Source organism: Acyrthosiphon pisum, unplaced genomic scaffold, assembly GCF_005508785.2.
Source record: "Acyrthosiphon pisum isolate AL4f unplaced genomic scaffold, pea_aphid_22Mar2018_4r6ur Scaffold_20950;HRSCAF=22615, whole genome shotgun sequence".
Taxonomy (NCBI): domain Eukaryota; kingdom Metazoa; phylum Arthropoda; class Insecta; order Hemiptera; family Aphididae; genus Acyrthosiphon; species Acyrthosiphon pisum.
The window spans coordinates 47,470-48,103 of record NW_021770363.1 but is presented as its reverse complement, the minus strand read 5'-3'; positions in this window follow the sequence as shown (position 1 = coordinate 48,103).

Here is a 634-nt window from a genome sequence, read left to right as displayed (position 1 = left end):
CAAATAAGTATTTGGCATACTAGCATGATAGACTAAATGCGGGTCACAATATCACTGTATTAACTCCGGTAATTGACTATGGCGATGACAATAAATACCTTCGTGATAATTTTGAGTTTTATATTCAATATTAGTTGAATTAATATAGGTACCCTACAGGGTAAGAAAGAAAAAAATCAATTTTTTTAGAAAAATATAAAATATGCGTAATATGCATATAAAATCAATGAAATATGCACTTTTTTTAGCTAAAATTGGTAAAATATGCATTTTCAATTTTTCAACTCGCGATTGTATACTTCAAATTTCTAGCTAGGTCTGCTATAAATTGTGATCATACAGAAAAATATGCAATTCCTACAACTTCCAAGTCCTTCTCGGTTCTTTGTTATGTTTTTTTTTTGCTATGCCATACGCGTGTGTAAGGCGGATACAACATATGCGGGTGCGACGTCCTCTTAAAAGCCACAACAATTTTACACTATTTATTATCAATGATACATATTTGTATATAGACAGCTATTAAATTCGTAGAATGACAATGTCATTATTTTGATAATTATTGAGAACTTCTCAAGATTGTAAACAAAAATACGTTTTCTGATTTGAAAAAAAAAAATGTTTATTTCGTATT